This window comes from Episyrphus balteatus, chromosome 1 (genome assembly GCF_945859705.1).
Source record: "Episyrphus balteatus chromosome 1, idEpiBalt1.1, whole genome shotgun sequence".
NCBI lineage: Eukaryota > Metazoa > Arthropoda > Insecta > Diptera > Syrphidae > Episyrphus > Episyrphus balteatus.
The window spans coordinates 83,455,170-83,482,862 of NC_079134.1; the positions used below are offsets into that span (position 1 = coordinate 83,455,170).

At 32.5% G+C, this 27,693-nt stretch overlaps 1 protein-coding gene across 5 annotated transcripts in view; it reads right to left on the minus strand.

Annotated features, from left to right (window-relative positions):
- The window catches only part of LOC129906876 (uncharacterized), a 564,039-nt gene that overhangs the window by 50,824 nt on the left and 485,522 nt on the right, over window positions 1-27,693 (minus strand). For 2 of the 5 annotated variants that reach the window (XR_008770862.1, XR_008770861.1), the window contains exon 7: window positions 680-11,490. The exons of the other annotated variants lie outside the window; for them this stretch is intronic. The gene's annotated coding sequence lies outside the window, so the exon portion shown is untranslated. The remainder of the gene's footprint in view (window positions 1-679; window positions 11,491-27,693) is intronic. 5 annotated transcript variants of the gene reach the window in all.

Consider the following 27,693-nt stretch of genomic DNA (forward strand, 5'->3'; position numbering starts at 1 on the left):
AGTTCGTCCTCCGTTTCTAGACTTCCAAAATGCTCTATAAGAGCAAGTCTAAAGTGCGTCCAGTCTTGTCCCTTATGCGTCCTTTGATGTACCCAGAACCATTCGGTAACGTCCCCCGCAATAAGTTGGTGAAAACCTTTATGGATCTCCTCCCATTCCACACCATAGGACTTTTGAAGATGCTCTAGACGGAACAGAAAGTCGTTAACTGACATCTTCTTGTTGTCGAATTTTACGCCCCAATTTTTAAATTCATTATATATTTTGGGTTGATTTCTATTTAAGTCAAAATTATTTAGATGTGGTCTTTGATCGTTAAGACGCATATTTTCAAAATTTTGAATATTTATAGGTCTTTGATAATTTTCGCTCTGAATTGAAATTGGGATTTCCTCAGTTAAACCTGAGGGAAACGAAGACGCCATAACTCGCTGAACAAACCCCTCAAATTCCGTTTGAAAAATCTGTCTTTGATTTTCAAATTTCGTTTCTAAACTTTGAACTAGAGCTTTGTTTTGAGCTTCTAAATTTGAAGTTACTATTTTATTAATGTGACCATCAAGATCTACCATATTATTTCTCGAAGAAATCGGAGTAGAAGCACATTTTGGGTTAGGGAAATTTAGTTTGGTCATGTCCGGTGAATTATTTTGATTAAATTGGGGAACAGGTAATCTACCTCTAAATCCTGAAAATGGGTTGGTTGTAGAAAATCTACTTGCAGCTTAACCATTTGAACTGTGAGGAAGTTCGTCGATTGCTCCAGGAGCAGATTTTCTCGAATTTGAAAACAGCCCACCAATGTTGTCTTCCAAATTCTCCATATTGAACAAAAAAAAAAACAACAACAAAAATGAATATTACGCGTGAAAGGAAAAACAACAAAGAAAAAAGTGAAGATAGAATTTGAAAACTTGATACTGAATATTGAAAGACAAAGAAAAAAAATTAAATTTTCCTAGAAAATCAAAGAATCTAATGGCTCCTTAGAACTTTGAGATCCCGAAAGAAAGAGAACCATTTGTGCATCGAAAGAAGTTTCAGCTCATCAGATTCAATTTTCAACCAAATGCATCTTATGATGTTTGCAAAAGTTAGTGAAGCAACAGACGACTAGATACTACGATTCCCTAATCCCGACAGCAAAAATCAAGCTTTCATCATAAGGACATCAAGCTAAAAATTGAATTAGTTCAACAGATTCCAAGGATGCGTCCACAGCAACTGACGAAGAGGTGTCAAAACTCCTCTCCCGGACAGTAGCCACATAAACTTGCAAACTCTTAAACCTTGTAGAGAAAATCAAGAGCAATTTGATCAGATGAAATTCCAATGAAAGACACCTGAAATTCCCTATCCTCAAACAATGGTCAAAAACCCAGAAACTCAGCAACAAAAACAGTGTCTTATATCTATTGTTGGACAGAGAATCCAAAATAAGAAACATTGCCCGAGGAAAACAAAAATTGTTTGTTCATCTCCAAACATGTAAAAAAAAAATTAAAATTTTAAACATTAAATCGCGAAAGAAAAGAAAAAAAATTATGAACCGAATAGAAAATTCCAAGAATTAATTGAACACCGGCAAAAAAAAATTAGAGCAAAAATCTAAAGAGTATAAAGGTACCCTTAAAGAAATATTGCCCCACGTTGGGCGCCATCTGTAACGGTATTAAAATTTTTATTAACTCTTCTATCCTGTAGGTACAGATCCTACACAAAAATGCGGATAGAAGAGTGTCCGGTAGGCTAGGACCAGGCCAGGCATACTTGTTTGCTTGCTGAAGCTCGCCGGATGCGGGGTGGGTTCTTTGGCCTGCCATGCCGGACTACCGTGTTAATTTCATGCCTGTTTACAAAAAAAAAAAAAATAACAACGAAAAAAAAAATTACTACCTAATCAAAAGAAACCAAAATTTCAAAAGTTAAAAACAAACTAGGACTGAAATAAAAAAAATAGACATAGACAGACAAAACGGACTGAAAAATTAAACTACGTTACATACAAAAAAAAATTAAAAATGCTCGAAGATGAACCTAGAATTTTTGGACTGATTTACCTACTCGTCCTTTCGATGCACTCGGTGTCTTAGATGTTAATGACACCTCTGAGCTACCCACCCTCAGCTTCACATATTCAAAGCAACATGGCTGTCAAGCGCTCAATATATTTATGACAGCCCCTAAAACAAAAGAAAATAAGAGTAACTCGTTTACCAACGATGTCTCATCCCTTCAAGAATCTCCTCGTTTCACAGCCACCAGTCACCCCACTGAAAATAAAATTAAACTTCCATCTTGCTTCAAGATATAAAAGAAATTTTCAAACCAAGTTCTTCATTTTAAACTCTTAAATTTTTATTCAACAAATGAAGAAAATTCTTAAAATAATAATGTAATAACTACAAACATGTAAGTTAACACGACACATTCCCATTCTCATTCCCATTCACATTCCCATCCAATTTCCGCTACTAACAAACAAACACCCACCTTTGCCAAATCAGCATTTATAAAAATCATATTTTATTTTGTTAACTTTCCAATTTCCTAGAAATTCAAACATTTAGATTATTCAACATTTTATTAATTCATCTGTTTGTTAATTTTGCATTCTTGGAAACTTAAAAACATTGTTAAAGAATTATTTGTTAATTTTGCATTCTTGGAAACTAAAGAACATTGTTAAAGAATTATTTGTTAATTTTGCATACTTGGAAATATTGTAAAAGAATGATATGTTATAAATAGAAGGTAAAATAATAAATAAACTCACTCTTTGTTAGTCAACCGAATCAGTTGTGTTTTTTTTTTAAATCGAGTTATTACAACTTCGATAACTGGCGCCCGAGCAGCTTATTAGTGCGTAACATAAGAACCGCATTAAGTACATCGCGTTACATAAGAACCGCGTACCCGGCAAAACAATTAATTAAAAATTTAAAACACAAAAGCTTAAGAAAGCCGAGCAAATTTCTAAGTGCGTTACATAAGAACCGCATTAAGTACATCGCGTAACATAAGAACCGCGTACCCGGCAGAAAAATAAAAGCTTAACACAACCGAACAAGTAGCACCGCGTTACACAAGAACCGCGTAAAGTGAAAGTTTGACGTAAAGCACTACAAAGAATTAAAAACTCTAAATTAAGTGCGTAAAATTTAAACACAGCCGAACAGTAGCACCGCGATACATAAGAACCGCGTGAAGTGAAAGTTCGAATTCATCTAAGCACTATAAAGAATTAAAAACTCTCAATCAAGTGCGTAAAATAAAAACCGAGCAAAGTGAAAGTACGTTGTAACATAAGAACCACGTACTCAATAAACGGATTTTAAATTTCAAGACCTAGTGCGTAAAACATAAGAACCGCACAATAAAGTGTAGTGTAGTGCGAAAAGCACAGTGTACCTATACAAAAAACTTTGTTGCATTCAAACCGCGGGACTACCCAGAAGAAACCGCACCCTAGTAGCTGACGCAAAAAGGAGAAAACCGGAACCCCAATGATGCAAATTATGCTGTAAGAACAACACAATTAAAGAACAAAATTTAAAATAAATTATCATAGCTATTAAATATAAATTTTGATAGGAAAACTTATTAAATACCTTTATTTTTATATAATTTTTATTATTATTTGACTACTATATTTATACAATTGAATTCCAAGAAAAAGTTAATCTTATAAAAATCTTAATCATATAAAAATACTGTAAAAACAAAAAAATTTTTCCAAAAAATCCTAACCAATTTAATACAAAAAATCCAATCCCACCCATTTTTTATCGTTCCTTTCCAAAATGCCTGTCACACTCGAAGAATTATCCGAACAAATTAAACAGCTGGTTAGTGCTGTAAACCAAAATATCGAGCAAATTATATTGGTGAACAATCGTGTACACCAGCTCGAAAGTAGGATTACACCTCCTCAAAATCCTTCCAATACTACCACTTCACAAATCCCCAAAACTGAACAGGATCTTTTAGATATAAGAAAATTACCTGACTGCGTAAGAGACCTTCAAATTTTTGATGGCAATGCAGTACAGTACGTTTCTTGGATCCACAATGTGGAGTCCATACTAAACGATTACCAAATCGTTAAGAATAAACCTATCTATAGGGCAATATTACAACACATTAGGCAAAAAGTAAGAGGCCCGGCCGATGCCGCCCTCATATCTTATAACATATTTGACGAAGATTGGCAGACAATCAAAAAATGTCTGTCACTGCACTACGCTGACAAACGTGATTCTAGAACTTTAGAACACGAACTTAATAGAATGACCCAAGCGAATAAAACCATCGATGAATTTTATGCGCGGGTCAACCACCAATTGTCTCTTCTTATAAACAAAATCAAAACTGAAGATTACTCTCAGGAGACCATTACGGCCCTGACAGAGAATTATAGGAACAGAGCTTTAGACATTTTTGTCCGAGGTCTCAATGGTGACGTATCAAAAATGCTAATGATTCAGAAACCTCAAACCCTTCCAGAGGCTTATACCTCTTGTTTAGAATTTCAAAACCTTAACTTTAGAAACTTTTCAATACATAAGAAAAATTTTAACAACAATATTACTGCTCCTATAAACCAAATGAATAACAACCAGCATTATGTAAAACCAATATGGAATAGCTCACCTCCTCCAAGACCAACATGGAACAGCTCACCCCCTCCTAGACCAACTAATCCAAAACCCCCACAGCCTATGGACGTGGACAAATCTATTCAAAGTCGTCAAATCAACTATATGAACCGACCTGAAAATAATATAATGCCAAAAAGATTTAATGGATCTGATAATCTTCCGAGGAAGCAACAACGTCTCTTTGCAACAAACGTTATCGCAGATCAGGACACTATAGAAGAAGACGAAGAGGATCCATTGAACGAGGAATATTTCAAAGCATACCAAGAATCTTGGGATAACGATGGCAATAATGACGATTTAGCAGAGCTAAATTTTACAACGGAAGCCTCTCTAGCGTACCATACCTAGAGTATGTTACTAGAGATGGTGAAGTATTAAAATTCTTGATAGATACTGGAGCTAACAAGAACTTTGTATCTGAAAGAATTGCTTACAATTGTAAACCAGTCACTTCTCCATTCAAAATACAATCCGCTACCGGACAACTACAAATAAATCGTAAAATTAGTGCCCAATTTTTTAAACCTATCGGCAATAGTACCTCTTTTGACTTTTTTGTCCTTCCAGGACTCAAATCATTTGACGGGATTATTGGTGATGATACCCTCAAACAATTAGAGGCTGTAATAGACAGAAAAAACAATATGCTCATTTTAGCCCCAAACATTAAAATTAATCTCAAAGAAAAACAATCAAAAGAAGTAAATAATATTCAAACTGATATAAACCCTGAAAATTATATTCAAAACCTTTTATGCAAATATGAAAAACTTTTCGGACCAATCTCAGACAGTGGTACAATAGATACCAGCGTTCGTGCTGAAATACGAACTACTTCATCCGAACCTATATACACAAAATCATACCCTTACCCCGCTAACCTAAGAGCAGAAGTCGAAGCTCAAATCAGCAAAATGCTTTCTGATGGTGTTATAAGACCATCTAAAAGTCCTTTCAATTCTCCACTTTGGATTGTTCCAAAGAAACCCAACTCTGCAGGCGAAAGGCAATATAGGCTTGTTATTGACTTCAAACGACTGAACGCAATAACAATTGCAGATGCTTATCCGATTCCGGACATAACAAATACTCTTGCAAGTTTAGGTGAAAGCAAATACTTCACGACCCTTGATCTTACGTCTGGCTTTCACCAGATTAAGATGAAAGAAAGTGACATAGCAAAGACTGCATTTTCAACGGCAAATGGCAAATATGAGTTTACTCGTCTGCCATTCGGGTTAAAAAACGCACCCGCTATATTCCAACGCATGATCAACGACGTTCTTAAACCTCTTATAGGCAAAATATGCTATGTCTATATAGACGATATAATCGTCTTCGGCAAAAGTATATCTGATCATTTGAACAATCTTGAGCAAGTTTTATCGTATCTTGATAAGGCAAATCTTAGAGTGAACTTAGAGAAATCAAAGTTCCTAAGAACTCAAGTTAATTTCTTGGGTTATATAATCAATCAAGAAGGAATTCGGGCAGATCCTGAAAAAATAGCAGCAATCCAAAAGATTCCACCCCCAAAAAATCTTAAAGAACTTAAAAGCTTTTTAGGTCTCGCGTCCTACTATAGGAAGTTTATTAAAGATTACGCTAAATTAGCAAAACCTTTAACCAATATAACAAGAGGCGAAAATGCCCAAATTAAAGCAAATCAGTCGAAAAAAGTCGAAGTCCATCTTGATGATCAAGCGTTAAACGCATTTAAATGCCTCAAGGATATGCTTATATCTTCGGATATTCTTATATTCCCCAATTTTGAGAAACCTTTTATTCTTACAACCGATGCCTCCAACTACGCCATCGGAGCCGTCCTCTCGCAAGGCGAAATCGGGAAAGAAAGACCCATTACATTTATATCTAGATCTCTAACCGAGACAGAAGAGGGGTACTCAACTATCGATTAGCGATAATATGGTCCCTCGATAAATTAAGAACATATCTTTACGGAGCCAAAAACATAAAAATCTTTACAGACCATCAGCCGCTAACGTTCGCGCTGAGTAATCGCAATACTAACGCAAAACTAAAAAGATGGAAGTCAAGAATAGAGGAGTATGGTGGTATTCTTGTCTATAAGCCTGGACGATCAAATGTCGTCGCAGACGCACTGTCGCGACTCCCCGTGCTTAATATTATAACTTCATCCTCTGGAACTCAACACAGTGCTGAAGAAGATAGTAGTAATCTTATACCGCACTGCGAAGCACCTATTAACGTTTTTAGAAACCAACTTATCTTTTCCGAAGGCAATGAAATGACATGCTACGAAGAACCTCACCCAAAATAACAAAGACATTATATCAAGCTGCACTCTTATGACGAAGAAACTCTTACAAAATTCCTAAAGGAAAAATTAAATCCTAATATACTTAATGGTATCAAAATTCCAGAAAAATTCATTCCACTTTTACAAGAAATTTATAAAGCCTCATTTAGCCAATATAAAATAAGAATTACACAAAGAATAGTCACAGATATAAATAAGGAAGAAAATAAATTTAACATAATACAAGAAGAACATAAACGAGCTCATAGAAATTATATCGAAAATAAAAATAGCTCAGGGAAATTAGTCAAAATATGGGCATGAAATCGCATTTTTCGCGGGACAAAATTTTTTCCATGGAATGTGTTCGGGTGGTTGCCCTTATCATAAAAGTCAATTTGTTGGGAAATTTGGAGGTTGGGAACAGCCGCCATATTGGAAAAGAGATTGGTATCGTTTTTATTGAATAGCTCCATTGTTATTCATTTTAACAAAAACTGTCAAAGGTAAGACTTATCAACAATAAAATTATCTAAAAAATGATACACAAAACAATTCCGTGAATTGATTAAATAAAATTTTACAGTTGGTCAAAGTGCGGGTTTGTATCGCAAGGTTGGGACAAAATGACATTTGTTCATATATCTGACGAACTTTTGATTTGTTTGGATAATTCTTCAAGAATGAATTATAGTACTTATAATTACATATAAAATGAGCCCACAATCGTTATTGTAACCATCGTATTGTAGAAGTAATCCAACTCCGAAACTCTCCATGTACTAGTCAAAAGTGAGAAAAAAGCTAGTTTTTTGCTAGTATGCCGAGAAAATTTTGGGAGTAGATGTTTAACCAAAATACAAGTACGCAGTTTTGCAGCCATACGCGTGTTAATGTCGATTTCAAAGGTCTGACAACTCTAATTTTGTGCTTTACACGGTTTTTGGGGGGTTAAATAACGTTAGTTTTCCAATAAACGTGAATGGGCTAAATTTATACTATTTGAAATTATAAATATACAAGCTGGTGTTCTTTTATTTTTCCTAAATCTGGACACCTCAATCTTTGCTATGGGGTTAATAGAACTCACGATATAAGCTTTTTTAACTAACCATATCAGGCTTTTCAATTCAAATAAACTAACAAAAATCGAAACAAAAAAGCCTCTAAAACATAATCGTATAAACGGCTTATATCTTGAGTTCTATTGGTCACATCCTCAAGATTGGGGTGTCTAGATTTAGGAAAAATGATAGAGCATCAGCTTGTATATTTATAATTTCAAAAAGTATAAATTTAGCCCATTCACATTAAGTGGAAAACTTAAGTCATTTAACCCCCCAAAAACCGTATAAAGCACAAAATTAGAGTTGTCAGACCTTTGAAATCGACATTAACACGCGTATGGCTGCAAAACTGCGTACTTGTATTTTGGTTAAACATCTACTCCCAAAATTTTCTCGGCATACTAGCAAAAAACTAGCTTTTTTCTCACTTTTGACTAGTACATGGAGAGTTCCGGAGTTGGATTACTTCTACAATACGATGGTTACAATAACGATTGTGGGCTCATTTTATAGGTAATTAAAAGTACTATAATTCATTCTTGAAGAATTATCCAAACAAATCAAAAGTTCGTCAGATATATGAACAAATGTCATTTTGTCCCAACCTTGCGATACAAACCCGCACTTTGACCAACTGTAAAATTTTATTTAATCAACTCACGGAATTGTTTTGTATATCATTTTTTAGATAATTTTATTGTTGATAAGTCTTACCTTTGACAGTTTTTGTTAAAATGAATAACAATGGAGCTATTCAATAAAAACGATACCAATCTCTTTTCCAAGATGGCGGCTGTTCCCAACCTCCAATTTTCCCAACAAATTGACTTTTATGATAAGGGCAACCACCCGAACACATTCCATGAAATAAATTTTGTCCCGCGAAAAATGCGATTTAAATTACTAATTTCCCTGGGCTAAAACCAAATTCTTGAAAAATATTACTTCCCTCAAATGACTAAATTAATTAAAAATTTCGTTAATTCCTGTAACGTTTGTCGCTCGAACAAATACGATCGTCACCCCCCTAAACCTCATCTTCAGCCCACCCCTATTCCATCGTATCCAACCGAAATTCTACACATGGACATCATAGAATTTAAAAAAGAAAAATTCATAACCTGTGTAGATAAATTTTCCAAATTTACGAAATTTTTCCATATCAAAAACAAATCCGCTTTACACATCCGGAATAGAATAATAAAATTGATTCATTTCTTCACTGCTCCTAAGATTTTAGTAACAGACAATGAAAGCAGTTTTATAAGTCCAATAGTTCTAAATTATATTGAAGGTCTTGGCATAAACGTTTACCTAGCCCCTCCACAAAAAAGCGAAGTTAACGGAACAATAGAAAGAGTACACTCAACTATTATTGAAATAATAAGATGTCTTTAACAAGAATTTCCAGACTTAACTGTTAAGGAAATTGTTAACATTGCTACAGATAGATACAATAACTCAATCCATTCGGTAACCAAGAGAAAGCCTGCCGATATTTTTTTCGGACGGTCACAAAGAATTAATTACGAGAACCTACTTGATTTTAAAAATATAGTTCATACAGATCTTAAATACGAAATCATTCGTAACCAAAAAAACCAACTTAATAGGCATAACAAAAAAAGGTCACCACCAGAAAACTATAAACATGGTGAAACTGTCTTTAAAAGAGACAAACAAATAAAAAGCAAAGATAAACCAGTTTACCATAAAGAAACTGTAGGATTAGATAATAAAGTAACAATAACAACAACCAACGGAAAACGAATTCATAAATCGCACCTTAAAAACATACCTTCTATTACAGATTAAATTGCATCCTCTGTGTGGGAGCAATAGTCAATATCTACGAATACCAAAGTCCACTCGTCGCAATCAAACAAGGAAATGGAAAAATGACCACAGGAAACTATAAAATCATTCATTTTATTAATCTTACAATGTTCGAAGAAGTTATTAGTAAAATTAATACGGACATCAACCATTATATTCCTAAAAACAGCCTTTACCTACCGCAGCTGGAACTGCAGAAAGCAAAGATAGAAAGCCTATTAGAGCAACTCCAAGATAAGACCCAAAACAGAGAAAAACGGGCAATCAACTGGATAGGTTCCGCTTGGAAGTGGCTAGCAGTTAATCCCGATGCGACGGATTGGGACAAAATCGTTTAGTTATGAAAATAGGCCAATAATAGAACTCATCAATGAAAGCACTTTATTTCTTACAAATTATGTCGGTAATATAACATACGGCAGACATTTCCGTAACCTGAACGGTTGATTCCTTATAAATTTTTTCAACGAATCTATCGAAATCGATAACATAAAGTAAAGCAACTGGGAGAGTAAAACATATCATATACTACCTCCCTTACTTCAAAATAACCTCACCGAAGGGGAAATAAAACTCGACCTACAATACCTACACAAACTTCATCTAGACAACGTAGAAACACTTTCCTTTATTTCTTTAAATAGTAATCTTTTCCTAACTTCAAACCTAACTATTCTGCTCATAGGGGCAACAATGAACTTAATTCTGTTCATCTTTCTGAAAAAACAGTCAAAAAACAAGAAAAAACTCCAACTTTCCTCATTTGAACCTTTAAAATTAAACATCCCAGTAGTTGACCCAAACTCCCAAATTAATTCAATAGAACAAATTACTCTAAAAATCTAATCTACGAGACGCAGATACTTAAGAAAGGGGGAGTTAACACGACACATTCCCATTCTCATTCCCATTCACATTCCCATCCAATTTCCGCTACTAATAAACAAACACCCACCTTTGCCAAATCAGCATTTATAAAAATCATATTTTATTTTGTTAACTTTCCAATTTCCTAGAAATTCAAACATTTAGATTATTCAACATTTTATTAATTCATCTGTTTGTTAATTTTGCATTCTTGGAAACTTAAAAACATTGTTAAAGAATTATTTGTTAATTTTGCATTCTTGGAAACTAAAGAACATTGTTAAAGAATTATTTGTTAATTTTGCATACTTGGAAATATTGTAAAAGAATGATATGTTATAAATAGAAGGTAAAATAATAAATAAACTCACTCTTTGTTAGTCAACCGAATCAGTTGTGTTTTTTTTAAATCGAGTTATTACAACTTCGATAACTTATATACATACATAAATATCCTCCCCGCATTGAAAAATATTTTGTTTGCAAAATTAATTCATAGAAATTAAAAGTAGGTATTTAAAAACAAAAAATTGAATTTCAAATAGTCAATCAGCTGACACACATGGAATTAAAATCAGAGGTCAATGTCCTCACGTTTCAAAGAAACAAAATTAAATTGAAACAAAAAGGAAAATAGGTCAAAGCCATCGGGTTATTCAAAAAAAAAAAAAAAAAGACGAATGAGAAGAATCAAAACAAAACAGAAATTACATACATTCACATACCTTTTGTCTGTATCCGTATACTTGTGCGCACACGTAGAGGGATAGTTGACCTGTGAATAAAAGAAAAAGTACGCATACACACAACAACCCGAGTGAATTTCCCGATGAATTCTGAGCACAGCGATTGGAAGGGTTTAAAAAAAAATAGCAACACACAAACAAAACAGAGAACAATATGAAATAATGAAATAGAGAATAATGAATATTTTTTTTTTATACTTTTTCTTGCTGTTTTTCCTTTCTTTTTTTCGATTTTTTTTTTAAAAATCCGGTACGATGAGATGGTCTGAATTTAATTTTTATTTTTAAATTATTATTAAATTTTAAACCTCCGGAACTTTTTATTGGTTGTTTTCTTCTTTTCCTTCCTTTTATTTTTCAGTATCTTCTATTTATTTTTCTAGTATTTTTTTAGTATTTAGTCTTTTTTTTTTTAAAATAAATTTCAAACAAAACTTGTATCTTCAAACTCAAATCCCAAACTGAAATCCAAACTGAAATCCAAACTGAAAAATTTTCGATGAAAATTTTCCAGTTTGTTTATTTTCAAAAACAATTCCCTTGGAAACCAAACAAATTCTCTCGCCCGGATAAACATGCTACTACCGTCTTTGAATTTTATTTGTTTTCTTGAAAAACAAAGTACAGATTTTTTTTTAGAAAATAGGGTGTTTCTGTTTAAATATGAAAACGGCGACCCTACAAAGTAAAATGAACCAAATTGAGAGAAAAAACACAATCCTCAAACCTAATGTCAAAATGATTGTAAACAAATAAAATGTCAGCGTGTGAAGGGATCACACTCGCGATCATATAATTATTAATAATCCATTCCAGTCATTGACACAGAAGATCACTGCGACATAAACAATACACTTTGGTCATTGACTTTAACACTTCACTTTAAAATAGTAAATATATTTCTGAAATGCACTCGCATTTCATTCATGGTCAACCTAATGCACCCCGTAGTATCTTGCACGCGCTGACGATTCAGATTACTTCCACTCTCGTCAGTGTATCTACGTTATAAGGTTCAATGCACTATATTCTTTATAGTGCATTGGATATATTTTGTTTACATCTAATAAGGGGTATGCATATTGGCTATGAATTTGATGACATGGCAAGTATGCTGCCGAATGTTTAGGTTTAATATGAACATTGAATATTATGTGTATGTTTGAGTGAATGTATGAATAGATTTAAGTTCTTAGTGTGTAAGAAAATATTTCGTATAAATGGGCTGAGTTTTGTTCAATAAAAATCACTCTAAAACTCGAAGCATAGCCGTTAACTCTGGCTCCTGTTCTCATTTTATATTCTTTCTTCAAGATAGGCTCTATCTAGCCATCCATTTCATTCGGCTTGGGGAAACCTAAATCCCCCATAGCTTATTAGAGGAGGTAGGGCGACGAACATTACATGGCGATCTTGCCAGGAGGCACTAGGTGAATCTTGCTAGTCCACTGAGATCGAAAGAAATTTGCAGATTGGAGAACTAATAAAGAAGAAGAAGAATCCAGGAGATACATAGAGACTGAGATCGAAAAAAAAAAACTGATGACATATAAAGCACAAGAACTCGACGACCTGTTCGAGAACCTAAACAGCCCCTACCACCCAGGCCATCCAGAAAGCGAGGTTCCGGAGTATGTGCCCACTCCCAAAAATGCAGAACCGCAGCCTTTAACTATCGAGGCCTATTTAAAAAGGCAGGTTGCCCGTCCACAGCAAGAACAAGTAAGAAAACCACCGAAGCGAAAACGTGCGGGGCGCAAAGTAAAGGCCCGACAAGAAATCGGAAATTTATACCGGCTAGCTGGATTGGCAGCCGGTGAACAAAAAAAAAAATATATAGGTATATAAAAAAAAAAACAAATAAAATGAACTAAAGAGACAGATAGCAATTTAAAAAAAAAAATTTTTTCGACTTAAAAATTGTAAAAAGTACAGTTACAAAAAAAAAAATGCGTAAACCTAAGTTTTTTAAATTGTAAAGATGTTAAATATAATAAAAAGATTAAAAGAAATACTTGAGAACTTTAATAAAACACCAAACAGAAAATATTCAGAAAACTATGTTAGTGAAAAACGAAATGGCTCCGTGAAGCCAGAACTGCGACCTCAAAATTTTTGAACCAAATTTGTCTAATTCGTTTGTCCACCTTTTGTCCATGTTTGTCCACCCAAAATTTTCGTTTGTCCACCCTTCAAAAAAATTTTAGAGCAAATTCTTTTTTTTTTTTATAGGAAGTCTGAAAAATGAAAAATCGTCTAAAACGCTCAAATTTTGAGATAGGCGTATAAAACCAACTTCAATCGTTTGTCCACCTCGAGTTCTATATACATACAATATTATCGTTTTTCCACCCCCCGTTTAGGAGCAATTTAAAAATCAAATTTTGCACTGAAAAATTAAAACTCCCCTAAAATCCCCAAAATTCAATTTTCATCAAAAATTCAAACTGCTGTCGTTTGTCCACCTCGAGTTCTTTACGTATACCAAAAATCATCGTTTGTCCACCCTCTGTTTAGGAGATATTCCAAAAAGAATTTTTTTATAGCAACTTAAAAAAAAAGTACGCATACACCACAGTGTACCTCTACTGAAAATTAAAAAGTCCTCAAAAATTATTATTTTTCAAAAATTCAAACGGCAATCGTTTGTCCACCTCGAGAAATGTATACAAACAAGAAATCATCGTTTGTCCACCCTACGTTTAGGAGATATTCAAAAAACAAATTTTGTACTGAAAATTTCAAAGTCCCAAAAAATCTCCAAAAATTGACTTTTTTCAAAATTTCAAAATTCTGTCGTTTGTCCACCTCGAGTTCTATACGCATACCAAAAACCGTCGTTTGTCCACCCAACGTTTAAAAGATATTCAAAAAACAAAATTTGTACTGAGAAATCGAAAAAAAATATTACGCATAACACCAGAGTGAAAATTTCAAAATCCTCAAAAATTACTGTTTTTCAAAAATTCAAACGGCGATCGTTTGTACACCTCGAGAAATGTATACAAACAAAAAATCATCGTTTGTCCACCCTACGTTTAGGAGATATTCAAAAAACAAAATTTGTACTGAAAAATTCAAAGTCCCAAAAAATCTCCAAAAATTGACTTTTTTCAAAATTTCAAATTTCTGTCGTTTGTCCACCTCGAGTTCTACACGTATGCCAAAAATCGTCGTTTGTCCACCCTACGTTTAGGAGATATACAAAAAACAAATTTTGTACTGAAAAATCGAAAAAAAATATTACGCATACACCAGAGTGAACCCGAATAGCACAAAATACGATTTGTAACAAGATTTTTGTTGCATTTGTATCATACTGAGGTTATCTGCAACGAATGCCGTTGTAACTCAGTTATATTTTTGTAACCAAAAAATTGTTTGAAACTTTTTTATTCGAAATGCTGTTTATAGGTTTTAATTAAGTTCAAACTTGTTTCTTTAAAAAATCAGATGTTGTAGTTAAAATAATTTTAGGAACAAACAAAATTCGTGATTCTTTTTTTAGTGATAAGCTGTTTCTCAATGAAAAATAATCGCATCATGACAAAACAAAAAGCATTTAAAAGCTTAATTTTTCTCGAATTTAGAAGTAAAGATTTCATTTCAAATGGTGAAATAGAAATAGAAATAGAACTATCCCAACATCAAAATTTTCCATATTAATTTTGTTCTTATTTACTTATTGTTTTTTAAAACTGCATTATTAGTCTTCAAACAAAAATTCATACTCTTGAATTAAACTATTCATACATCAACAACGGATCACTTTATAAAAAAAGCAAGGATACATTTGAATTACGTAATCGTTTAATTTTCTAAAAAAAAAATTAAGTCAAAAAACATTTTTCTTACTGAAAAATTAAAAAATTTTCAACCAAATTTTCGACTTTTCATTCCATTTTTGGATACTTTTTTCCATGTAATGAGTTAAAGCTAACCTATTAATGAGAGAGTGCTTAGTTATTTTAATAAGAATAAGCGCTAAAATTTTTCAAAATTTTTTTTTTTGGGGATTTTATGGGAATAAATTTTTTGTTTTTTGAACATCTTTTAAACGTAGGGTGGACAAACGACGATTTTTAGTATACGTGTAGAACTCGAGGTGGACAAACGACAGAAATTTGAAATTTTGATAAAAGTCAATTTTTGGAGATTTTTTGGGACTTTGAATTTTTCAGTACAAATTTTGTTTTTTGAATATCTCCTAAACGTAGGGTGGACAAACGACGATTTTTGGCATACGTGTAGAACTTGAGGTGGACAAACGACAGAAATTTGAAATTTTGAAAAAAAATAATTTTTGGAGATTTTATGGGACTTTGAATTTTTCAGTAGAAATTTTGTTTTTTGAATATCTCCTAAACGTAGGGTGGACAAACGACGATTTTTGGCATACATGTAGAACTCGAGGTGGACAAACGACAGAAATTTGAAATTTTGAAAAAAAATAATTTTTGGAGATTTTATGGGACTTTGAATTTTTCAGTACAAATTTTGTTTTTTGAATATCTCCTAAACGTTGGGTGGACAAACGACGATTTTTGGCATACGTGTAGAACTCGAGGTGGACAAACGACAGAAATTTGAAATTTTGAAAAAAGTCAATTTTTGGAGATTTTTTTGGACTTTGAAATTTTCAGTACAAAATTTGTTTTTTGAATATCTTTTAAACGAGGGGTGGACAAACGACGTTTTTTGGCATACGTGTAGAACTCGAGGTGGACAAACGACAGAAATTTGAAATTTTGAAAAAAGTCAATTTTTGGAGATTTTTTGGGAATTTGAATTTTTCAGTACAAATTTTGTTTTTTGAATATCTCCTAAACGTAGGGTGGACAAACGATGATTTTTTGTTTGTATACATTTCTCGAGGTGAACAAACGATTGCCGTTTGAATTTTTGAAAAATAATAATTTTTGAGGACTTTTTAATTTTCAGTAGAGGTACACTGTGGTGTATGCGTACTTTTTTTAAGTTGCTATAAAAAAATTCTTTTTGGAATATCTCCTAAACAGAGGGTGGACAAACGATGATTTTTGGTATACGTAAAGAGGTGGACAAACGACAGCAGTTTGAATTTTTGATGAAAATTGATTTTTGGGGATTTTAGGGGAGTTTTAATTTTTCAGTGCAAAATTTGTTTTTTAAATTGCTCCTTAACGGGGGGTGGAAAAACGATAATATTTGGTATGTATATAGAACTCGAGGTGGACAAACGATTGAAGTTGGTTTTATACGCCTATCTCAAAATTTGAGCGTTTTAGACGATTTTTCATTTTTCAGACTTCCTATAAAAAAAAAAAAAGAATTTGCTCTAAAATTTTTTTGAAGGGTGGACAAACGAAAATTTTGGGTGGACAAACATGGACAAACGGTGGACAAACGAATTAGACAAATTTGGTTCAAAAATTTTAAGGTTGCAGGTGGCCATGGCACAGAGGAATAGATAGATGACTTCAGAGCCAGACATCGTGGGTTCAAACCCAGCGGTCGGCTCAGAAGTTTTTTCTAAATCGCCAGCTTAACTGAAGCCACCTGTGCGATAACATGAGACTATTTTCAACTATGTCTCCTCCTATGTGCCACGTAGTTCAGTGTTGTATGTTCTTCTCTCGTTCTTTCTCTCTTTGTCTTTCTGTGTTGTATTAATGTCTTGTATTGTATCAGCAAAATGGACCTAGATTCCGAAGCTGCAGTGTTTCTAGTCCGGAGATTTATCTTCAGATTAGTTTAATATGTAATGTAATGTAATGTAATTTTGAGGTCGCAGTTCTGGCTTCACGGAGCCAAAAGAAATACTAGACTTAGAAAAAAAAATTAACGAAAAATTTGAAAAATTGCCTAAGGATGCTAATCAACTAGCTTTAAAACCAATAGCAGACAAGGTTATAATCAGATTGAAGGAAATAATAGACGAAAAAACAAAATTACTTGGTAAGGCAAACACAGAAGATGATTATATTGGGACTGACCAAAAATTAGCAATAGTTGATAAAATGTCAGAATTAAGTTTGAGTATAGCACAGAAACTGCCTACCCTAAACTGTGAGGAGGATGGCAAAAGAAGTGAACATATTAGGGATTTTATAAATAGTATCGAATTTTATCATGACACCCTCTCTGAAAGTTCTAAGCCCATACTAATTAAATTCATATTAAAATGTAAAATTCAAGGCCCTTACTGAGCTAGGAAATCAAACACCAGAAAATTTTGCTACATTAAAAAAAACTTAATAGAAAAATGTGGACCTAGGGAAACAATAGAAACAATACAAGCAAAACTTAGTAAAACTTATCAAGGAAATCGACCCATACGAGAATACGTAACAGACATTGAAACACTTAGAACGAAGATGACTGAGCTTGAAGTCTCTTGCCATGGTGAACAATCAAGAGAAATACTGGCAAGAGCAAACGAAAGACGAGGTTTATCTTTTCTTAAAAAAGGGGTGAACGATCGATTAAAAATTATTTTAGATAGCGCCAGGCACACTAAGCTTCAAGATACTATCCTACATCTAGTAGAAGTAGATCAAAGCACAACATCCACTTCAAACACTTTAAGGTTTATGAACAATAGTAGTACAAACTCTCGTAGACAAAATAATACCTTCAATAACTCTCAACCTAGATTCTCACAGCCTAATTTAAATAATAACCGAGTCAGAAATTTCTACCCCCAAAACAACAACTCAACTAGACCTTCTTATCACAACCAACAAAACATGAGGAATCGCAATAGTTATAGAAATAATAATAATTATAATAATTACGACAATAGGTCCAGATATGTAACTAATAATGACAGACAGAGATACAATAATAATGCTAATAATGGAAACGGTAACGGTAACGACAATAATACAAATAGGTATAACAACAATGCAGATAATAATAGGATATTGACATTGGGAAACGAGTTACCCACCGAAGGGGAAGCCGACCCATCGGAGGGGATTCATTAAATCCACTAATAACAAATGCCATTTGCACTGTTGGAATAACAAACGGCATTTATATACAAACAACTAGGCTTGTGTAGTTCGCGAACGAACTAGTTCAATGAACTAGTTCATCTTGGTGAACTAGTGAACTTAGTTCACTTACTTAGTTCAATTTAGTTTGCGAATAGCGAAAAAGATTTTTTTCAACAAACTTAACAGCAACCTAAAGCAGTCGTAATATTACATTACAAAACAGCTTACGTTATCATTTTTTTATATATATTTTGGTTGAAGGAAGTGACATCTGTATAGGGAATTTTCAAATTTGGTTCTTGTCTCCTTTTGTCTTATACGCCGACAACGCCCTTTTAACCCGACAAACGTTTAAAGAATATGGGTTCAGAAACCAAAGTACATATGAAATTGCATCCAGTTCTTTGTGGAGCGAAATCAGTTCTTCTGCTCTTACTTAAGATTTAGATGTAAAACAAAGGCACAAGGTCTCTTGTGCCAGTATTAGCGTTTCTTCTTCAAGCACCACTTATACTTATTTCTGAGCAAGAACAAAAAAACAAGTAACATCTTGGTCCTTGCATTACTATGATTTTGATTTAATGAAAGCAAAACGAACTTCTTCTAGACTTTCGTCAGGAACCAGATAGCTCGACAAGTATATGAACAAAATTAAGAATTTTTATGACCCTGAAAGTAGCAGACAACAGACAAAAAAAAATCTTTGGCAGCGGATATCTAAGAAACAGGAATAAAAAATGGATTTCTGTAAATGGCGATTTGTTGTAATTTGGATTTAAATATGTGCCATTTTTTTTTTTATTTCGGTAATGTGTAAAATTTTACAGTAAAAATAAAACTTTGGCAAGCTCTCCTGGGCTAACGAGTGGACATTATTTAATGTTTTTAATAGTTTTTCGATTTTTTGCTTAGATCATTTGGCAGCTTATAACTTCCTCAAAAATGACTATTTTTGAGTAAATAAAAAATATACATAAAAAATTTTGAATAATCTACATGTGCTATTTTTAGATTTTAAATTTTGAAATAAGTGATTTTAAATTTCAAAAAAAAACTAATTTTTAAAAGTTTGGCCGCGGATATAAAAGCCAATATTAATCTTAAAAAAATATGCGTGTATTTGTTTTTTCAAAACCTACATGTGCTATTTTTTAGATTTTCAAATTTTGAAGTTTTTAATTTTAAATTAAAAAAAAAAACTAATTTTTAAAAGTTTGGCCGCGGATATAAAAGCCAGTATTACTTAAAATTTTTTTTAAAAAATATGCATGTATTTGTTTTTTAAAAACCTACATGTGCTATTTTTTAGATTTTCAAATTTTGAATTTTTTTATTTTAAATTAAAAAAACACTTATATTTAAAAATATTATTAAAAAAAAAAAAACAAAAATATACTAATCCAGTCAAATAAGGGTTTTACCTCGGAATGAATGCTAATAGAAATTTTTTTTGTTTAATAACTTCGGTTTGGCATTCTATAACATACCTCAAAAGTCTAGAAAAATCTCATGCCCGAAAGTCGCGATTTTGAAGGTCAAAGCGCGAAATGGAGATTTTCAAAATTATCAAAAATAGACGATGGTATTATATACACATATGATACATGATTTCAAGGTATTTTTTAATGCTAATTACAACAAAACCCACAAACAAATCAATCTGACCATCCCTGAAAAGTAAAGTACCTTATTTATGTTGATCTGACACAAATATTTGAAGTGTTTTTTTTTTTTCAATTTAAAATAAAAAATTTCAAAATTTGAAAATCTAAAAAATAGCACATGTAGGTTTTGAAAAAAACAAATACATGCATATTTTTTTAAAAAAATTTTAAGTAATATTGGCTTTTATATCCGCGGCCAAACTTTTAAAAATTAGTTTTTTTTAAAAATTTAAAATTAAAAAATTCAAAATTTCAAAAATCTAAAAAATAGCACATGTAGGTTTTGAAAAAACAAATACATGCATATTTGTTTAAAAAAAATTTTAAGTAATATTGGCTTTTATATCCGCGGCCAAACTTTTAAAAATTAGTTTTTTTTTTAATTTAAAATTAAAAACTTCAAAAGTTGAAAATCTAAAAAATAGCACATGTAGGTTTTGAAAAAAACAAATACACGCATATTTTTTTTTTTTTTTTTAAGATTAATATTGGCTTTTATATCCGCGGCCAAACTTTTAAAAATTAGTTTTTTTGAAATTTAAAATCACCCATTACAAAATTTAAAAATCTAAAAAATAGCACATGTAGATTATTCAAAATTTTTTATGTATATTTTTTATTTACTCAAAAACAGTCATTTTTGAGGAAGTTATAAGCTGCCAAATGATCTAAGCAAAAAATCGAAAAACTAAAAAATAGCACATTTAGAGTTTTGAAAAGTAAGTATACTGTTTCAATCTCATTAAATAACGTCCATTCGTTAGCCCAGGAGAGCTTGCCAAAGTTTTATTTTTACTGTAAAATTTTACACATTACCGAAATAAAAAAAAAATGGCACATATTCAAAATCCAAATTACAACAAATCGCCATTTACAGAAATCCATTTTTTATTCTTGTTTCTTAGATATCCGCTGCCAAAGATTTTTTTTGTCTGTTGTCTGCTACTTTCAGGGTCATGAATTTTTTTAAAAAATTAAATATGTAACTGTTATTTTTAGGTTGCATTTGTTTTATTATGTAGAATGCGTCAATTTTACATAAATTTGGATACAGTTTGTACGAACTGATTTTGTTTTTTTGATTCTAACAAAACCGGAGTGATTAAAATAAATTGAACTAAATGAACTAGTTCAGAACTATTTCAGTAGCCTGATTTGAACTAAAGTGATCGATCACTGAAATGAACTAAAGTGCCCAACTCTACAAACAACACCAAAAAACAATATAAACCAACAATTCTTGTTAGATACAGGAGCCTCAATATGCGTTATAAAAAAAAACTCACTTACGAAAAACATCATTATCGATGAAAGCAACAGTACAAAAGTATTAGGGATATCGGGAAATTTACAAACTTTATTGACATATATGGATGTGTTACAGCTATAAGACATTTCTATTCCTTATGAATTTCACATAGTGAGTGATTCATTTCCAATTCCAGTCGATGGTATAATCGGAGCAAACTTCTTTACCGAATTCAGATCTATCATAAATTTAGAAGAGTTTTCGTTTAAGTTCGAAGTAGATAACCAAAGAGTCATTCTACTTATACATACTCAAGAAAACATAAATATAGTTTCCTTACCTCCGCGGTGTGAAGCAACTTATTGGATGACTACTAAACATTCAGAATCTCGAGTATTTTATCCACAAGAATTATGCGAAAATGTTTTCCTAGCACGCTCACTGTCAACTGTCAAAAATGGACAAATACCTGTAAAAATTCTAAATACACGTGATACTGCTGTAACTTTAAAATGGATTGAACCGATATCATTTTCCGCTTCTGAACATTTCATTTTACGCTATAACCAAACAAATAAGTCCCTAAGCAATCGGGTTCAGAAAATTCTAAATGAAACTAAATAGCGAAGAAAAAAGTGAGATTGAAGCAATATGTATGTACAAAATTTCAAGACATTTTTCACATAGATGGTGACAAGCTTACATATACACTAGGGTGGGTCAAAAAAATCGAATTTTTTTTTTTTTGATTTGGTACTCCGAAAAATCGATTGCTAGACCCCTCTAGAATATACACACCAAATATGAGCTCTTTATATTAATGGGAAGGTCCTCCGCTTTGCAATTTTCCATTTTTACATCAAGCTTCTACTAAAAAAAAATATTTTTTTTATTAATTGACTTTTTAGCAAATTTCTTTTCAGATTCTTGTAGGAAATTGAACGCTCTACAAAAAAGGCCTTATACACTTTTTCGTTTATCTAACCGTTGAATAGATATTTGAGGTAAAAAAATCGAGAAAATCTTTAAAAATTCGTTTTTTGGTCTTAATTTTGTAACAAACTGAAAAATTATAATCATCAAACGCGCAAGACATATTCTTGTTGGAAATTGATTGCTCCACAAAAAAGGTCTTAATAACTTTTTTCATTAATCTAATCATTCTAAAGATATTCGAGGTCAAAGTTAAAAAAAATTATGAAAACATTTTATATTTTAAAAAATTTTCCAGTTCACTGAAAATTCATTATTTTCAATTTAGCAAGACGTATTCTTGTAGGGGCTTAAACGTTCTACAAAAAATTCCTTGGCATCAAATTGATTGCTTTAACCGTTTAGAAGATATTCGTATCCAAATCGCAATGCATACGGGCCATAAGAAAACTATTGAAATCAGTGGGCATTGGTTTGGATACGAATATCTTCTAAACGGTTAAAGCAATCAATTTGATGCCAAGGAATTTTTTGTAGAACGTTTAAGCCCCTACAAGAATACGTCTTGCTAAATTGAAAATAATTAATTTTCAGTGAACTGGAAAATTTTTTAAAATATAAAATGTTTTCATAATTTTTTTTAACTTTGACCTCGAATATCTTTAGAATGGTTAGATTAATGAAAAAAGTTAATAAGACCTTTTTTGTGGAGCAATCAATTTCCAACAAGAATATGTCTTGCGCGTTTGATGATTATAATTTTTCAGTTTGTTACAAAATTAAGACCAAAAAACGAATTTTTAAAGATTTTCTCGATTTTTTTACCTCAAATATCTATTCAACGGTTAGATAAACGAAAAAAGTGTATAGGGCCTTTTTTGTAGAGCGTTCAATTTCCTACAAGAATCTGAAAAGAAATTTGCTAAAAAGTCAATTAATAAAAAAAATATTTTTTTTTAGTAGAAGCTTGATGTAAAAATGGAAAATTGCAAAGCGGAGGACCTTCCCATTAATATAAAGAGCTCATATTTGGTATGTATATTCTAGAGGGGTCTAGCAATCGATTTTTCGGAGTACCGAATCAAAAAAAAGAATTTCGATTTTTTTGACCCACCCTAATATACACACATTGAAAGGCAGGCATTAAACTCAAGAATGAATCTTCACCAAAATATACCAACCGTATCGACTACCACACACTCAAAAAGAAGATATAAAGGAAGAGATACGAAAAATGTTGTCAGATGATACAATAGAACCCTCCATCTCCTCTTGGAGCTCCCCAATACTTATAGTACCAAAGAAGAAAGACCCTGTTACCGGTCAACAAAAATTCCGAATGGTGATTGACTATCGTCACGTTAATGATAGAATCGAAGATGATAAATTTCCACTGCCAAACATAACAGATATCTATGATATGGTGGGAGGAGCAACTTACTTCTCAAGCATAGATTTGAGTCAAGGATATTACCAAATGGAGTTAGATGAAAATAGTAGACCTATAACAGCATTCTCAACAGAAGACGGTCACTACCAACTAAAAAGGCTACCAATGGGTTTAAAAATCTCACCCAATAAATTCTCTAGAATGATGTCTATCGCTATGTCAGGACTAACATACTCAAGATGCTTTGTCTATCTTGATGATCTTATAATTTTTGGTAAAAATTTAATGGACCACAACAAACACTTGATCCAAGTTTTCGAACGTCTCAGAGAAGTAAATCTTAAAATACACCCAGGAAAATGCTCTTTCTTGCGAAAAGAAGTATTATACCTTGGACATCTAATATCAGACAAAGGGATTTTACCTCATCCCACCAAATCAGCAGCACTGAAGAATTATCCAACTCCTACTAACGCTGATGAAGTAAGAAGATTCGTAGCCTTTGGGTGTCCCACAGTCACCGCCGCAAACGAAAACCATGGATTCCTGAGGTCATTTTACGTCGAAAAATTTAAGAGGTAATTTTCTCGTTTTCGTCCCGTTTTCGAGTTACCACGGTTTTTATGATTTTTGCTCTCTTGTCCTTTAACTGGCCGTATCTTTGCCAAACTACGTTTTATTCGAAAGAATAAATGAGTTAAAAATTTTTCTGAGCTTTATCTATTTGTTCTTTTCTTAACCAGAATAGCTCAGAAAATGTTTTAATTCGTTTAAATTAATATTGTATTATTGTAATATGTAATTTTTTTTTAAATTCACTCAGTTTGTTTATTTTTTTTTAATTACTTTCAGTAGTCTTTTCTAAAAACTTATTTTTTTTAATGAAATAAACTGGGCTTTAATAATAAGCGCAAAAAATTAATACTCATTAACGTGTTTTTTTGACTTAAATGCTATGAAATGTAATTAACAACTTAAAAAACGAAGAAAATTGTGTTTGATGCAAAATTGTGGCGAAACGATTGAACGCAGATACAAAATTTTGAGACAAACTAAAACTGTAGTAAAATCTTGATTGGTTGTAAAAAAAATCTTTCAAATAAAACTTAGTTTGGGAAAGATAAGGCCAGTTAAAGGACAAGAGAGCAAATATCATAAAAACCGTGGTAACTCGAAAACGGGACGAAAACGAGAAAATTACCTCTTAAGTTTTTCTACTTAAAATGACCTCAGGAATCCATGGTTTTCGTTTGGGGCGGTGACTGTGGGACACCATGTAGAAAATTCATTAAAAATTTTGCGACCATTTGCATTCCTTTAAATCGACTATTAAAAAAAAGATGTTGAATTTCATTTTAATAAAGATTGCAAAAAATCATTCAATATCTTAAAAGAAATTCTAATAGGTCCAACAGTTTTGCAATTTCCTAACTTTCATGAAGAATTTATTCTACGTACAGACGCTTCAGGTTCGCTCTAGGAGCTGTTTTGTCTAATTTCGACGACAGGCCAATTGCTTACGCGAGTAAAACTCTTAACAAATCAGAGAAAAACTATAGTACAATTGAAAAAGAGTTACTTGCAATAGTAAAACACTATCGGCCATATTTGTTCGGAAGAAAGTTCAAAATCTTGACGGACCACAGACCTCTAGTGTACTTGCTCTCACTAAAAGAACCAAGTAGTAGACTAACTAAGTTCAGGCTATTACTTGAAGAATACATTTTTTATGAAGAATATTCTCCAGGTAAAGATAATTGTACTGCTGATGCACTAAGTCGTATAAAAATAGAATCAGAAGATTTAAAACAATTATATATATATATGTGTAGTAACGAGAGCCCAGTCGAAAGTAGATACTATAAATGAAGATACACAAAAAAATAATGAGATACAAACTGATGCACAAATTATAACAGAACTTCTGAAACTACCCGAGAGTGGACTAAAAGTGAGTTAAAAGTAGTTGACAATTTTGAAGAAGATTTAGTAAATTTCAAGGACGACATTATAATAGGACCAAACAAAGTTTTGGCATATATTCCTAAAGGGAATTGTTTACTCCTAAAAAGGGCCAAGGACAGCACTACAACCCAATCGACATTATTTGGCAAAATATTGTCGGGGGATGTGCAAAAACTCTGCGGACCCAAATCAATTAAGAAAATATATATTACTAAAAATGAAATAAAAAAACTCTCTGATGGCATCGAGAATATAAAATTAATGAATTAAAAAATATATTAGGAGAAATATTTAAAGAAAGTAATATAAAGGTATACCTCGTAGATAATGTTATAGAAATTACCGTTCCTTGTAAGAAGAAATTAATACTAAATGACTTCCACATACTCCCAACAAGTGGACATGCAGGTATAAACCGAATGATACGAAATATTAAGAAAAAATACTTCTGGACAGAAATGCAAAACGATGTGACGACATAGTTAAGCACTGCCCAGTATGTCAACGAAACAAATATATCCAACCGAAAAAACAACCGATGACTATTACATCAACAGCAGAATCAGGTTTTGATAAAATATTCATAGACCTTGTAGGTCCTTTAGAAGAATCTGAAGATGGATCTAAATACATACTCACAATACAAGATGAACTGACAAAATTTATTGAAGCCTTACCAATTCCAAATAAAGAGTCAAGCACTGTAGCCAAAGCTCTAGTAGAAGGTTTTATTCTAAGATACGGAGTACCACATACAATAGCATCTGATCAGGGAACCCAATTTATAAACCAGGTTTTCAAGGGTATCTGTAAGCTTTTGAAAATAGAACAATTACAATCTACTGCGTACCATCATGAGAGTATAGGAGCTTTAGAAAATTCACATAAGGTTTTAGGCGCGTATCTCAGAAGTTATGTCTCAGAAAAACACACGGACTGGAGCACTTGGTTGCCATATTACGTTTTCTGTTATAACACATCTGTACACTCAGAAACGGGTTACACGCCGGTGTACAACTATGACGATTACATAATTGACCTCAAACATAAATTACAAGTTGCCCATAAAGAAGCTCGAGAAACGCTTATTAGGAAGAAAAATGTTAGAAAAGATAAATATGATAAAGAGGGACAAACGAAGAGTATTTATTTTGAAATAGGAAGTTTGGTTTTACTAAGAAATGAGGCTAGAAAGAAATTAGATCCAATATATTGCACCCTCAGTGCAAAAGAGCGAGAACTCAAAAAAGTTCATTTCGAGAAAACGCTTCTGCAGAATACATACTGACTCTAAACTTTTCCCTATAACTTTCCATGGGACAGCAATTTCCATAATGTCAAAGCTTTATTACAAGAACCATTATGTAAAGCATAGATAATAAGTGATATTTGTAAGAAGAAAACTATATTAAATAAGTCACTTCATATAAAAGGATACGTAACTACCTAAAAAGTCGTTAAAACCAGGGTCGGACTGGCCATATAACTGGCTTGGCGATTGCCTACCGGGCCCTCAGCTATCCCATAGTTACAAAATAAAAATACATAAAGAGCATGTACAAAACAAGCACAAATAAATATTTCAAACAAAGAAAAGGGGCTCGTTTAACAAATGCAGGCCTTTAGTCTAACTATTTGAAAGTTCTATTTATAATTATATAAGAAGTGAAAAGGTTTGGGGCCCCAAGGGGTACAATTGTGCATACCCTTGTACCGGAGCAGTGTCCCGGGGCACCACGTACATATGTCAGGGCCCCACGCTAGATTGTATGTAGGGAAGAAACAGGATGTAAGAAATAAACAACGAAACAAACAGATACCTATGACGTGCACTCCGTTTCCTTATTTTCATCTAAGATAACTTTTTTAAAGACTTAAATCAACAGAAAAGATACAAATTATAGGGGTTTTTGCGCACTATACTTGTCCTCGGGTCTTGCTTTTTAATGGACCCCCGTAAAAATTTAATGGGTTTTGTAAATCCCAAATACAAATTAAAATTATTTCAATTTCAAAATCACAGGCGATCTTTTGAGAGTTCTTCCACACAA